The sequence below is a fragment of the Tiliqua scincoides genome, unplaced genomic scaffold, assembly GCF_035046505.1.
Source record: "Tiliqua scincoides isolate rTilSci1 unplaced genomic scaffold, rTilSci1.hap2 HAP2_SCAFFOLD_107, whole genome shotgun sequence".
NCBI classification, from domain to species: domain Eukaryota; kingdom Metazoa; phylum Chordata; class Lepidosauria; order Squamata; family Scincidae; genus Tiliqua; species Tiliqua scincoides.
The window spans coordinates 60362-75327 of NW_027101359.1; the positions used below are offsets into that span (position 1 = coordinate 60362).

Consider the following 14966-nt stretch of genomic DNA (forward strand, 5'->3'; position numbering starts at 1 on the left):
GAGGCAAACCCTTTACATCAGGGGTTCTGAAAGCGCTGTGCCAGACCCTCGGGGTCACCCAGAAGTTCACAGCCATCTACCATCCCCAGACAGATGGCCTAGTAGAACATTTTAATCAAACGCTCAAGGCCATGATACGCAAGCTCGCCCATGACTGGCCTACCCAGTGGGACTTATATTTGGATGCTATCCTCTTCGCTGTCTGGGAGATCCCCCCAGGCCTCCACCGGTCTTGCCCCCTTTCTTATTGTATGGACGGCAACCCCGAGGACTCCTGGCAGTGTTAAGGGAAGGGTGGTCTCCTGCAGGGGTAGGAACGCCCCAGCCGGTGGGCGAGTATATGGATCGGTTGCAGGAGACACTTGAGATGGCCCGTGTGGTGGCCCGAAGGAACCTGGAGCAGGCACAGGACCAACAGAAGCGATATTACGATCGGTCTGCCCGTGCTCGCTCATTCCAACAGGGTGACCAGGTCCTGGTTCATGGATCCCTCTTTCCTGGCCAGCCTGCGGAGCCCTGGAAGGCTCCTTTCCCCATTTCAAGGGTCTTGGGGCCTTATACTTATGAGGTCCGCTGTGGGCCCCGCCCCATCCAAAGGCGGGTCATCCACATAAACCAGCTGAAGGCCTGGCAGGATCCCGTGCCTGACCCCGACCACGCCTTTGCAGAGCTGCTGGTTGACCCCGAAGAGGAAGACCGAGGATGGGTTACACAGGAATCAGCCTCCCCCGTGCGTCCCCCATTCGGAGACCCAACTCAAGGCCCTGTTGGCTGCCTTCCCTCAGGGTTTTTCAACCTCACCAGGACGGACCCAAGCCATACATCATGAGATCCCGACTGAGGAGGGTGTTGTAGTCCGCACTGCGTGGCGTCCACTCCCATGGAAACGGTGGGAGATAGTGGAGAACGAAGTAAAGGACATGCTGCGCCTCGGGGTGATTGAGCTGTCTCGGAGTGAGTGGCGCAGCCCCATTGTCTTGGTCCCCAAACCTGATGGGACTGTCCGCTTTTGCATTGACTTCAGGAAGGTAAATAAGAGGGCCAAGTTCAATGCCTATCCAATGCCTCGGGCTGAAGTCCTCCTGGATCAGGTGGGGGAAGCACGGTACCTGTCCACCTTGGACCTAACCAAAGGTTATTGGCAAATTCCCCTTCATCTGCAAGACAGAGAGAAAACCGCCTTTGCTACACCAGGAGGCCTCTTCCACTTTACAGTGATGCCCTTTGGTCTCCATGGGGCCGCCGCCACCTTCCAGCGGCTGGTTGACCGCGTGTTAAGCTCATGTCGTGCCTTCAGCGTAGCTTACATCAGTGACATACTGGTTTTTAGCCGAACCTGGGAAGAGCATGTGGACCACCTCCACCAGGTCCTGGATGCCCTCCGGGGGGCAGGTCTGCGGGCCAACCCTAAGAAAAGCCTCCTGGGCGCCACAACTGTGCGCTTCCTAGGACACGTGGTTGGGCAGGGAAGGGTGGCACCGCAACAGAAGGTGGAGGCCTTACGGACCTTCCCCACCCCTTGCTCACAAAGACAGTTACGATAGTTTCTTGGACTGGCTGGCTATTACAGCCGCTTCATCCCCCACTTCGCCACCCGAGCCAGCCCCTTGACGGATCTCTTATGGGGGCCTGCCCGGGTGACCGTCCCGTGGACTCCAGAGGCCCTCCAGGGAAGCCCTGCTGGAGGACCCGGTGTTGCACAGCCCCGACTTCAGCAGGCCGTTCATCATCCAGGCTGACGCTTCAGCCACCGGGCTGGGAGCAGTCCTGGCACAAAGGTACCCAGAAGGGGAGAAACCAATGGCGTACCTCAGTCACAAACTGCAGCCTGCGGAGCGACGCTATGCCACGATAGAGCAGGAGGTTCTGGCCGTGAAATGGGCTGTCACTGCCTGGCAATACTATCTCACGGACAACCCTTTTGTGCTTATCACGGACCATGCACCCCTCCAGTGGATCCACCGTGTTAAAGACCATAACGACAGAGTGTTGCGGTGGTACCTGGCATTGCTACCCTTCTCCTTCATGATCCAACACCGCAAGGGAGCGCTCCACAAAAACGCAGATTGCCTTTCCCGCCTGTTTGAAGACAGGGACCCTGCAGACCCAACGGTTCTCTCAGGGGGTGTGTGTGTCGGGGCCCCTCCCAGGTGCCCTGACCCCCGACTTACCTGGGAGCAGGCACCCCATGCCCAGGGTGGGGAGGCTTCACTGCCCCCACAGGGGGCAAAGCAGGTTGGCTCACCTCAACCAGCCAGAGGGCACTGGCAGGGCAAACAAGGAACACAGAAGGAAAGAAGCCAGGAACAGGAAAGGCCTTTTCTGCCCCACCTGGAGGAAGGGGAGGGGCCAAAGGGGGCAGGCTTGCTCCATAAAACAGGGAGGCCAGGGATGAGAGGCAGTCAGTGTGAAGCAGGGAGCTGTGAGGTCAACAGCTCCTGCTCCTAGGCCAGGTTTGGCAGCTCTGCTAGGGAGGAGGATAAGGGTGCTGGAACCCCCTCTCCCTCCAGCCAATCTGAGGCCTCCCTGGGGAGGAACAAGCCTGTTCCAGGCCCCTCCAGGGGAAGGCCCCTACACACAGATTTTCCACCCCTGTGCTCCAAATTCCTGTGGCACACCTGCAGACATGGCACACCCACCTGCTACAGAACACCAGTTAGAATTTATAAGAAGAGCCCCACTGGACCAGGCCATAGGCCCATCTAGTCCAGCTTTCTGTATCTCACAGTGGCCCACCAAATGCCCCAGGGAGCCCAGGGAGTTGAAAATCGCGGCTCTAATTCATATCTCCCCAAGTTGGAATCCTCAATTTCCTCACAGCATTCCTTTCTTCAGAACTGTTCTCCTTCCCCAATGACTGTAAACATTAAATGATCGTTTTGAAAGACTCCACAAAAGGCGAAGGGTCTTGCCCAAGGAAGTTGGACGAGAGTCTCGCTGGGACAAATTCCCAGCTCTTCCCAAGATCTGTTTGGTGTGCTTCTCTTCACCTCGGTCAGGAAACCCTTTTTGTCTGTTGAAAGCAAGCGGCAAGCAGGACACGACTGCTGCTTCGCTCAAACCATCTCTTGGTACTTAAAAGCATACAAAAAGCCCTTTCCTCCTGAGAGAGCAGAACCATGGCAGACTGTGCTGACACCCCAGCAATGCTGGGGTACAATGCTGACCTTTTGCTGGGAGCTTGTTAGAGTAATTCTATGCCCTGGAATTCATTCACAGGCAGCTTACAAGTGCCCTGGCCTCACTTTTTTCCCTTCCTTGTTTCTCTAGGAGCTCCTTAAGTTTGAAAGGACAGGAAAAGAGGTGGTTATGCTTCTGTTTTACATTGTTCTCTTTGACTATGAATTCTTGCAGGAGCTGCCTTCTTCCTGCCTTTTTTCTTGAAAATGTCCATCTTAAAGAGACATGACTGCATTAGCTTCTTTCTCTTTGTTCTGTACACTTGCTCTGTCCTTGTATTGTAGGATGTGTGCAGTCTGACATAGCAATTTTCAACCTTATTCATCTCACAGCACACTGACAAGGTGCTAAAATTGTCAAGGCACACCATCAGTATTTTGACAATTGACAAGGCACACCCATTGACAGTAGGGGCTTGCACCCCCCAGGGGCCATACTAACAAATGTTCCTGCCCCAAACTCTCATGGCACACCTGCAGATCATCTGCGGCACACCAGTGTGCCACGGCACAGTGGTTGAAAATGGTTGCTCTACCAGGTGGATTCTCTGATGTTGTCAGAAGTCAGAGCTCTAGCTGAAGGCTTTTCCAATCTGAGCAGTGGCATGGATGCTCACCTGTGTGGGTTATGGGCCATCAGGAAGGAGCTTTGACTGAAGTTCTTCCCGCACTCAAAGAGCAACCGAGTGGTTTCTCGCCCAAATTGATTCTCAGATGTCTGACCAGAATTCTGGCTGACGGACTTCTCAAAGTCCAAACCAGGGCTGTCAAACTTGTTGCATAAAATAGCATTCGTGATGCCTGCTGCAGACTGTAAGTGATGTCATTAAGCAGGTTGTGACCAGAAATTAGCACTTTTTACTCACTCAGGAACTTGTTAGAGTAATTGTATGAATTGAATTCATTCACAGGCAGCTTACCCTGGCCTCACTTTTTTCACTTCGTTGTTTCGGAGCTTTGAGAGGATAGGAAAAAGAGGTGGTTGTGCTTACGTCGTGATGTCATTAAGCAGATCATGACCAGAAATTAGCACTTTTACTCACTCAGGAGCTTAGCTGCAAATGACAGAAGAGAAAATACGCAAATCTTGATCATATTTTCAAGACATGGGAGAGCCCAATTATTGTGGGGCTGCCCTTTCAGCAGTGACACCTCACCACAGCTCAGCAGCTGACAGTGGTACTGGGAGACCCAGAGGGCAGAGAAAGATGTTCCATAGGCCACATCCTGCCCCCAGGCCTTAAGTTTGACACTCCTGGTTCAGACACCTGTGTGGCTTCTCGCCATTGTTCCGAGTCCAACTTCTCCTGGGAACAGCTCAGTTGGAAAGCAGACAGCAGACAGAAGATGATGGCAGCCAGACCTTGGACCAGCTGTTACAAGCTACTTGCCACAGGAGGTTGTGATGGCACCTGGCCTAGATGGCTTTAAAAGGCAATTGGACTGTTTTGTAGAGGTCACCAGCCATGATGACCATATGCAACCTCCATGCACCTGAGCAGAGACACTTCCCTCTCTGCTGCTGATGCATGCCCCCTCTTCTTTCTTGGACTTCCTCCTCCTCTCCTTTCCCCCTTTCTGTGTGCCTCTGTCCTCAGTTGCAGCTCTCTCAGATCTCCCTCTCCCTGCTCACTCCTTCCACTCTTATAACTCCCTCTAGTTATTGAAATTCCTGCCCCATCCCCACACCCCACCATCTCCTCCTTTTTTGGCTCCCAGCTTTTAGCCTTGAAGTGAAAGATCTGAATACATCACTGACTGGCACGAGGGCCCCCAAACCCGTCTTTCTAGGTCAGTAGAGTCAGTCAGCCCCGGCAGTGACATTGATGCCAAGTGCCATCACACTGGTTGATTGGCAACACATTGGCATGGTGATGGCAAACGGCCACTCCGTGGATGACAACACTTTTAGAGCCATCAAAGCCAGTGACCCTATCTACACCTTGTGGCAAAGCATTCCACAGGCTAACTACACGCTGTGTGAAGAGCTACCTCCTTTTGTCCAATTGGTTTTGTTATATGATCTCTCTATTGCTCTGAGAGAGGAAGGTTCAGGGAACATCACAACTGTATGCTTGAGTATTATTTTAATCTGTACAAGTATAAACTAGACATTCCTAATTTCTATTCTATATTTTTTTATCACAACCATCAAGAATACATTACATCAACAATACAAAACAATACAAACATACACATATATTTTGGGAGGGCAGAATACCATATGCCACTTCTGCTAATTAATCACAGTATATCTCCTACTCTAATTTCTCTTCTACTTTTTCTCTTATCATTTATCCATTTATCCATATCATACATCATAAATTTTTCAAAAGGCCCTATATTATATTTTATAAATATCCACTTTCTACCATGTGTAAAATGGCTTCCATTGCTCAATCTGTATCTTTTTTGTTAATACAATAATTCTGAAAGTTGTCCATTTCCGCGATATTCATTATTTTTTCTATCAGTTCATCTCTTATTGAAGTTCTAAAATCATTCCAATATCTAACTTATAAAATTCTAGCAACTGTTAATACCATCATAACTAAATACACATCATTTTCTTTATAACATCTAAAATAATAATAAACAAAAAATAATTTTGCTTTCAAAGGGATAACAAACTCAGCAATCTCTTGTATTAATCTCTTTACTGTTCTCCAATATAACTGCATCTTTTTGATTAAGGAAACACTTAACACTTTCCTTTTGATTCAATTTCAGGTTCTCTCTCTGACTGAAGTGCATTCCCCATTTGGTACATTTCTAGGGTTTCTCCCCTGTGTGGGTTCTTTGATGCTCAGTCGGTTTTGCACTCTGAGTGAAGATCTTTCCACACACCAAGCATTTAGAGGGTTTCTCTCACATGTGGCTTCTTTGATGCACTGCCAGGTGTGAGCTCTGACTGAAGCTCCTTCCACACTCCAAGCATTTATAGGGTTTCTCCCCTGTGTGTGTTCTTTGATGCACATTTAGTTTTCGACGTTCAGTGAACCTCTTTCCACACTCGGAGCATTTATAGGGTTTCTCCCCTGTGTGGGTTCTTTGATGAAAAGTCAGGTTTGTTTTCTGACTGAAGCTCTTTCCACACTCCAAGCATTTATAGGGTTTCTCCCCTGTGTGGGTTCTTTGATGAACAGTCAGGTTTGTTTTCTGAATGAAGCTCTTTCCACACTCCAAACATTTATAGGGTTTCTCCCCTGTGTGGGTTCTTTGATGAAAAGTCAGGTTTGTTTTCTGAATGAAGCTCTTTCCACACTCCAAACATTTATAGGGTTTCTCCCCTGTGTGGGTTCTTCGATGCACAGTCAGCTTTGAGTTCTGATTGAAGCTCTTTCCACATTCCAAGCATTTATAGGGTTTCTCCCCTGTGTGGATTCTTTGATGAAAAGTCAGGATTGTTTTCTGAATGAAGCTCTTTCCACACTCCAAACATTTATAGGGTTTCTCCCCTGTGTGGGTTCTTTGATGCAAAGTCAGGCTTACATTCCAACAGAAGCTCTTTCCACACTCAGAGCATTTATAGGGTTTCTCCCCTGTGTGGATTCTTCGATGCACAGTCAGATTTCTGTTCAGACTGAAGCTCTTTCCACACTCCAAGCATTGATAGGGTTTCTCCCCTGTATGGGTTCTTTGATGCACAGTCAGGCTGCTGTTTTCACTGAAGCTCTTTCCACATTCTAAGCATTTATGGGATTTCTCCCCTGTGTGGGTTCTTTGATGCACAGTCAGGCTTTTGTTCCAACTGAAGTGCTTTCCACACTCCAAGCATTTATATGGCTTCTCTCCTGTGTGGATTCTTCTTTGATGCACAGTCAGGGTTGAGCTCTGACTGAAGCTCTTTCCACACTGCAAGCATTTATAGGGTTTTTCCCCTGTGTGGGTTCTTTGATGCAAAGTCAGGCTTATGTTCCAACAGAAGCGCTTTCCACACTCCAAGCATTTATAGGGTTTCTCCCCTGTATGGGTTCTTTGATGCACAGTCAGATTTCTGTTCAGACTGAAGCTCTTTCCACACTTCAAACATTTATAGGGTTTTTCCCCTGTATGGGTTCTTTGATGCACAGTCAGGCTGCTGTTTTCACTGAAGCTCTTTCCACATTCCAAGCATTTACAAGGTTTCTCCCTTGTGTGGGTTCTTTGATGCATATTCAAGCTTTTGTTCCACCTGAAGCACTTTCCACACTCCAAGCATTTATATGGCTTTTCTCTTGTGTGGGTTCTTTGATGAAAAGTCAGGTTTCTTTTCTGACTGAAGCTCTTTCCACATACCAAACATGTATAGCGTTTCCCTCTCATGTGGCTTCTTTGATGCATAGCCAGGTGTGATCTCTGTCTGAAGCTCTTTCCACACTCCAAACATTTATAGGGTTTCTCTCCTCTGTGGGTTCTTTGATGCACAGCCAGGTGTGATCTCTGACTGAAGCTCCTTCCACACTCCAAACATTTATATGGTTTCTCTCCTGTGTGGGATCTTTGATGCAAAGTCAGGCTTTTCTTGCAGTTGAAGCGCTTTCCACACTCCAAGCATTTATATGGCTTTTCTCCTGTGTGGGTTCTTTGATGAAAAGTCCTGTTTGCTTTCTGACTGAAGCTCTTTCCACACTCCAAACATTTATATGGTTTCTCCCCTTTGTGGATTCTCTGATGGACAGTCAGTGTTTTGGTCCACATGAAGCTCTTTCCACACTCCAAGCATTTATAGTTCTTCACCCCTGTGTAGTTTTTTTGATGACTTCTCAATTTTGATGTACTCTTGAAAGTTTTTGCACCTTGAGAGCCTTGTTCCTCGCTCTCTCCATTTTCTTTTTCTGGTTCTACCCGGAAGACATTTCCACCCTGAAAAGCTTCCCACTGATTTCTCCATTTCCCTGTCCATCTTTGCTCCTTCTTCTCTCTTCTGTCTTGGTCTCTGAAAGTCACGTCTTGGACCTCATGCATGACAGTTTTTGAAAACATCCAGTGGGGCTGTCCCTGATCCTCATTATCTGGTCTGCTGCTTCCTGGAACAAAAGAAAATATTTTCAGCTTATGAATAGAGAAATGGCATGTCTAAGTCCTTGTCCTCAGAGGCATTCTGTGTATATATATTCACTATTTTGCAATTGGTTCTGCTTGTGGAATTCAGGGTTTTGGTGGCAAGCAAAGCAGAATCTTGCCAGCCTCTGCCCAGTCCTTGGTTAGTTCAGTATTTTTGTTTACTGATTCACTGATAAGAGTTAATTATTCAAGTGTAATGGTTCCCAAACTATGGGCGACAGTATGATTTTTGAAACTGATTTTCATAACTGTCAGTTATGAAACTGAGAAGCTGATAGCTGACAAGATAAATGTATCAAGCCCCACAGAGACAGAGCAGCATGTACGTGTTTACTCATGAGTATGCAAACCTACCTTAGTTAACACTGAAGAGCAGGCTGAGGGGGAAGCAATACTACCAAAATGGTCTCAGTTCTGTGAACACAGTCCCCAACAAGCTCTTGAGCATGAAGTTCTCCACCCCCGCCCACAAGCTGACAAGCAAAAGGTTTAGAGTTCTATGGAAAGTGAAACTGAGTGATGCACATTTACTCGTGGATTGGTGCGTGTATTTTGTATTGGCAACCTTCAGTCTCGAAAGACTATGGTATCGCGCTCTGAAAGGTGGTTCTGGCACAGTGTCTAGTGTGGCTGAAAAGGCCAATCCGGGAGTGACAATCCCTTCAACACCGGGAGCAAGTGCAGTCTGTCCCTGGTCTGTCTCCCTGGCTATGGGCCTTCCTTCTTTGCCTCTTAGCCTCAGACTGTTGGCCAAGTGTCTCTCCAAACTGGGAAAGGCCACGTTGCACAGCCTGCCTCCAAGCGGGCCGCTCAGAGGCCAGGGTTTCCCACTTGTTGAGGTCCACTCCTAAGGCCTTCAGATCCCTCTTGCAGATGTCCTTGTATCGCAGCTGTGGTCTACCTGTAGGGCGCTTTCCTTGCACGAGTTCTCCATAGAGGAGATTGGTGCGTGTACCTCAGCTCTTATTGAAGGTAAGGCAAAGGGCCTTGAGTAAGGCCAGGAGTACAGTCCTGATCCGATAAACGTGGAGCTTTACAAACGCTCCAGAAGGTGGATCCTCCCCTCATCATATTAAAAGGAAAAAACCAGAGGCCTGAATGGCTGGTAATATGAAACTGTTTCTTAAGGCTCAGAAAGCTGGGTCCCAACAGAGTGTCACTTTCAATGTGGGTCCCAGTGGGAAAAGGTTTAAGAAGCACTGGACTGGTCTAGTGTAGTTTATTTTGCAAATGCCATGAATTTAAGATAAACGGATCATTTCCCAGAAAGGCAGGACAGGAATGGTGGCCTCCTGGAATGAAGTGCTTCCTGGAACAAAGTGCCAAGTAAGACAAAGCAAGTTAAGCATCTGTACAAGGAGAAGGAGGAAGAGAAGGAGAAGCCAAATGTACTCTCTATGTTTAGGAGAGGAAGACCAGGAGGAGGAGGAGTAAGAGAAGATAAGTGTACTCTCAGTTTTCTAACCTTAAATCAATTTTCAAATTTAGCTTTACCTAAAGTTAGCACTTCATCTCACCTGAGGAAGGACTTCTAAGGTTCAGTAATTTGGGGCACAGGAGCTGGGTGAGCACAATAAAAGTAATACTTAAGTGCTTACTTAATTAAAAGCAGTAAGACAGAGGTGCTCTTGATTCGGAAATCCACAGCTTGGGTGCTGGACTATCGTCCTGCTCTGAATGGGGTTGCACTCCCTCTGAAGGAGCAGGTCTGCAGCATGGGGTTCTCCTGGGTCCACAGCTGCTCCTGGAGTCCCAGGTGGCGGCAGCAGCCAGGGGAGCCTTTGCTCAGCTTCGGCTGATTCGCCAGCTGCGACCGTACCTGAGCTGCGCAGACCTGGTCACAGTAACCCATGCCCTAGTAACATCTAGATTAGATTATTGCAATGTGCTCTACGTGGGGCTGCCTTTGAAGACAGTCCGGAAATTACAACTAGTACAGAACGCAGCTGCTCGTGTGGTTGCTGGGGCACATCGGTTTGACTCTGTCGAGCCATTGCTCCGGTGGCTACACTGGTTGCCGGTTCTGTTCCGGGCCCAATTCAAGGTGCTAGTTCTGACTTTTAAAGCCCTTTACGGCTCGGGTCCAGGGTATTTGAGGGACCGCCTCCTTTCTTACAATCCTGCCTGTGCTCTTTGATCATCTGGGGGGGCCCTTTTGACTGTGCCGCCACTAAGAGATGTGAGAGGGGCGGCGGCCAAGAAGAGGGCCTTCTCGGTGGTGGCCCCCGAACTGTGGAATACCCTCCCCTTAGAACTGAGAACTGCTCCCTCGTTGTTAACGTTTCGGCGTGGACTGAAGACCTTTTTATTTCAAAAGCTTTTAATTGTTGACAGGCTGGCTGGCATTCTTGCTTTTTATATGAAAATCCATGGGGTTTGTTTGTTTTTAGATTTTTAATTATTGTAAATTGTTTTTAAATGTATTTTTAAGGTGTTTGTAAGCCACCTTGTGTGCCCGCTGGGCAAAAAGGTGGGGGATAAATTAATAAAATAATAATAATAAGGCAGACTTTAGACAGGGAGCTGATTCTTAAGGGAGTTACATCCCAAGTCTACATAGGCCTACTCTGAGGGGCAGCAGAGTCTACTGGAGAGTAAGAGCTCAAGGCAGAGGCACTTTGAAAGTAAACAAAACAGAGGAGGAAAAAGAGGAAAGGAAGCTTTTTTTATTTCATTTAAATTTACCTGATTCTTATCCCAATTTAGAACTTAATCTAAGTTAGAACATAATTTAAAGGTCCAGTAAATTGGGACACAGGAGCTAAGTGAGGGCCATCAATCCATCAAAGCAGGAAGGCATAATTTGGACAGGGCGCTAAAGCTGAAGTCTAAACAGGTCCACTCTGAGTTGACCAGAGTTCACCTGAGAGTAGGAGCCCAAACTAAACAGAGGAAGAGAGTAAAAGAAGGAGAAAGCACACTTATGGTGCAATCCTAATGGCACCCTGGGCCTACGCAAGTCCTTTGCACTGGCCCGGGAGGGACGCAAATGTGTTGTAAAGCCTATTTGCGCCTTTGTGGAAGTAAGCTAGGCTAGTGCAGGAATGTGCACCGGACCACAGAGCTTGCATTTAGCCTCCGCAGTGATGGAGGAAGATAAGTTTGCACTGGCATTTCCAGGCCGGCGCAGGAGTCTGGGGGGCTTGCGGAAGGCAGGTGGGCAGGCAGGAGAAGATGGGGCCAGGATCCGGCAGTTCTTCCAGAACAAAATCAAAACTTCACATATAGGCTGATGGGTTCTAGCTGTCTGTGACAGATCAGGAGAGAGATCTTGGGGTGGAGGCGGACAGGTCGATGAAAGTGTCGACCCAATTTGCGGCAGCAGTGAAGAAGGCCAATTCTATGCTTGGGATCATTAGCAAAGGTATTGAGAACAAAACGGTGTCCTAACCTAATTTTCAAATCCTGCCGACTACGCCAATTTGTCCCGTCCAAATATCTCAACTCCCTTCTATTGCCCGCTTTTTGGCTAACACCCTCTTTATCTCTAGAACAACCACTGTGGTGTGTATAGGAATGAACACAGAACTCCTTATCTATAGCAACTACCCAAATTTATTGCTATAAACACAGACACTCCCCGCAAGTCCTCTTGTCCAGAGGCTTTCCCTCCCCAAAACTCCACTTAACTCAGTGGGTAAAGGTCTGAAGCCTCCAATTCAAGTCCAATCTGGTCTCCAAAGCACAGTCCAGTCTTCCCGGTCCAGTCTTCTGCAGTAGAGTCCCTCCTCTCCAGCAGTGTGTCTCCTCCAGCAGGGTCCTGGCAGTCCTCTCTTCTGTGTCCTCCAGCAGAGTCCTGGCAGTCCCCTTCTCCTGTATGTCTGGGTCAGGTAGCCCTCTTGGTCTGGTTCCCTCCGGGTCAGGTAGCGTCTCCCTCTGGGTCAGGTTCTGGGTTTCCCTCTGGGTCAGCGTCCGGCTTCCGGCTGGGTTAGCGTCCTGCTCCTGGCTGGGTCAGCGTCCGGCTCTCCCTCTGGGTCAGCATCCCGCTTCTGGCTGGATCAGCGTCCTGCTTCTCCCGGCTCCTTTGGTCCTTCTCAAGCTGCCTTTTATCCTTTGTGTCCCATTAAGTGCAAATACAGCTCAGCTGTGAGCTACCTCCTTAGCTCATTCAAAGTCCCATCAAGGTCAAATGAAGCTCAGGTGTCCAACCAGGTCTCCACTGGCCTTGACTGATTACAACTGTGGAGCCAGCCCTGCCCTTCCCAGAGCTCTCAGCCAGCTGTCAAAACATGGAATCACTATCAACACCACAGCATCCACCTGATGATCTTCTGATCTTCCATTACAAACGGCTAATATTATAATGCCGTTGTACAAATCGATGGAAAGGCCACACCTGGAGTATTGTGTCCAGTTCTGGTCGCCACATCTCAAAAAAGACATAGTGGAAATGGAAAAGGAACAAAAGAGTGTGACTAAGATGATTACGGGGCTGGGGCACCTTCCTTATGAGGAAAGGCTACGGCGTTTGGGCCTCTTCAGCCTAGAAAAGAGGCGCCTGAGGGGGAACATGATTGAGACATACAAAATTATGCAGGGGATGGACAGAGTGGATAGAGAGATGCTCTTTACACTCTCACATAACACCAGAACCAGGGGACATCCACTAAGATTGAGTGTTGGGAGAGTTAGAACAGACAAAAGAAAATATTTCTTTACTCAGCGTGTAGTTGGTCTGTGGAACTGCTTGCCACAGGATGTGGTGATGGCGTCTGGCCTGGATGCCTTTAAAAGGGGATTGGACAAATTTCTGGAGGGAAAGTTCCATCACAGGCTACAAGCCGTGATGGGTATGTGCAACCTCCTGATTTTAGAAGTAGGCTACCTCAGAATGCCAGATGCAGGGGAGGGCACCAGAGTGCAGGTCTCTTGCTGTCCTGTGTTACTGTGAGGTACAGGAAGCTGAACTAGATGGGCCTATGGCCTGATCCAGCAGGGCTCTTCTCATGTTCTTATGTTAAACAATGACATAAAACTCAAGTTGAAATGTTTCACTAAAGGGATGGCTGCATTATTATTTTGGGTTTTGATCGCTTACCCCAACAAAAGCCAGAGGCCTCTTCATCCAGTCCGTGAGCATCGGGCACCCACGCATCTTCCCCTCGTTCCAGCCGGGCAATGAGGTCAGGCTTGGTGGCTGGAAATTGCCCTTGGGAAGGAGAAGAGAACAATAAGTTCAGCTGAAGAGTCATGAACCATCACAGCTCTCCCTGTGAAGACAGAGAAGAAACCAAAGGAGTGAAATCATTCTTTGACAGCAGGGCTGGGAAAGCTTCTTCTGGACCAGCTTCTTCTTCCCAGCCGCGTCTGGGAGTGGAGAGTGAGCTGCATTCATCCCTATATCTAATAAAAAAAGGGAAGACTAAAAAACCCCAACTAACTATGAATGTTTGTTTTACTTAAGTAATAAATACTGCAAATTTTATTATTACAAAGCACACCTTCTAATTTAAATTAGACACACGATTTAAATTACGGATTTTAAGTGAAGGAGAACGCTTGGTAGTTCAGCTATACATTTCGCCACAAGTAAGAAAGACAAGAAAGATGCACAACTGTGTGGCAGACAAATCTGAGCCATTTCCGAGGAATCCAAATGGAGGGTGTGCACCCCTGGTCCAGTTTCTCCACGTCCCTCTTAAAACGTGGGGCAAGAACAGGTCACAGCATTAACAATGACCGGCCCTTAAACCTCCTCTCTGAAAAATGGTTTTCCTTCCTCCTCCCCCCCCACCATGTGACCGCAGTCATGCAAACCGTCCAGTTTATGCCTGCAGGCTGTACTCCTTTTCCTTCTGGAGAGAAACCCCACTGGATACAGTGGGACTTACTTCTGAATCCACGTGCACCGAATCCTGCTCCAATTCACTTTATGGATGCAGTTCAGTTCAGCTCAAGTTCATACAGGAGGCAGATCCATCTGGCTTGGCTCTGTGAGAGCTGCACCCTCCAAGAGGTGGGCACTTGACCCTGATTCTGTCTCGTGTTCCACACTTTGTGGGCACTGTGCAAGCCAAGCTGGTTCTACCTGTTTGATGCTGGTGCTCCAGGCTGCTGGGCTCACCTCCCTCTGCTCCTTCTCATAGCCTTTTGGAATCTTGCCTTGTTGCATGATGTATGGGAACCACGGAAAATCTGGCAAGGAGGTGGAATGTGGTGTCTGCAGTGGCCCCTTTAAGTGTTAAGGCCTGGCCTTTCTGCAAAGGGTGTGCTGCACTGCTGCAGCCACTAGAGACGAAATCCCTCAGGATAAAAGGAGCACCTGAGACAGGAAGTGGTGTGGGTTTTAGAAGGAGTGTATGGTGGAGGAGACAGACCGACTGACCGACCTTGGACTCTGACTTGGCTTATTGGCTTTGGACTCTGACTTGGCACCTTTGACTGATTGGACTGGCTTACCTGGAAACTGACCTTGGACTGTGACTTGGGTTATTGGCTCTGAACTCTGACTTGTCACCTTTGACTGATTGGACTGGGAGCTGACTCTGACTTTTGCTTGCTGCACTGGTGAGTAAAACAAAGGGAAACTGATCAGCCTTAAGCGGGCACGAGGCCCAGTGGGGAAGAGCTGTGACATAACAAATTGGTACCAGGAGTGGGGTTCGAACCCAGGGCATATAGTTTCCTGCAGCACGCATAGTGTGAAACCGGCAGAATGGATACCTGGTGGGTATGGAATACAATGAACCTTATGGTGATTTAAATTAGTGTCCCTGATGCCTTCTGGAAGGCATGGATTGT

At 48.4% G+C, this 14966-nt stretch overlaps 1 pseudogene; it reads right to left on the bottom strand.

The window, feature by feature from the left end:
* Nucleotides 1-5965: 5965 nt before the first annotated feature.
* On the bottom strand, nt 5966-14704 carry LOC136635839 (zinc finger protein 585A pseudogene; annotated as a pseudogene).
* Between the last annotated feature and the right edge of the window lie 262 nt (nt 14705-14966).